The 447-nt window shown below is 40.0% G+C and overlaps 1 non-coding gene across 1 annotated transcript; it reads right to left on the bottom strand.

The window, feature by feature from the left end:
* Positions 1-242: 242 nt before the first annotated feature.
* LOC117099842 lies at positions 243-361 on the bottom strand. Its single transcript, XR_004444024.1, has one exon. It is a non-coding gene; the product is annotated as a 5S ribosomal RNA (ribosomal RNA).
* Between the last annotated feature and the right edge of the window lie 86 nt (positions 362-447).

Here is a 447-nt window from a genome sequence, read left to right as displayed (position 1 = left end):
TTACATTTGTTAAGACACCACCCGAACACTGTATTATAAGGCTACACCATACACTTGTTGTGGCCCTACTACTCAGTGCAAAGCCCAGGTCCTTTTCCTTTTAGTGAAAAGTTGACGATTATAATGTGCCAAAATACCGTACATAATGAAACTGTTAAAAGAAAAAAAAAGGAAAGAAAAAGAGAAACATCTTTAACGAACAATAAGTAAACATCAATCGATTTGGGAGAGAAAATGTAAAAAGTCTACAGCACCCGGTATTCCCAGGCGGTCACCCATCCAAGTACTAACCGGGCCCGACGTTGCATAACTTCGGTGATCGGAAGAGAACCGGTGTTTTCAACGTAGGATGGCCGTAGACATGCGAGTGGTATTTCCACTTATAGTTAATCTCGGCATATAGCATAATTATCCAATCATGAAGCTCTATGTTTGATGACGTTTCAT

This window comes from Anneissia japonica, unplaced genomic scaffold (assembly GCF_011630105.1).
Source record: "Anneissia japonica isolate Jap-2015-1 unplaced genomic scaffold, ASM1163010v1 scaffold117405_len800_cov118, whole genome shotgun sequence".
Taxonomy (NCBI): Eukaryota; Metazoa; Echinodermata; class Crinoidea; order Comatulida; family Comatulidae; genus Anneissia; species Anneissia japonica.
This window is presented reverse-complemented; position numbering and strand designations above follow the sequence as displayed.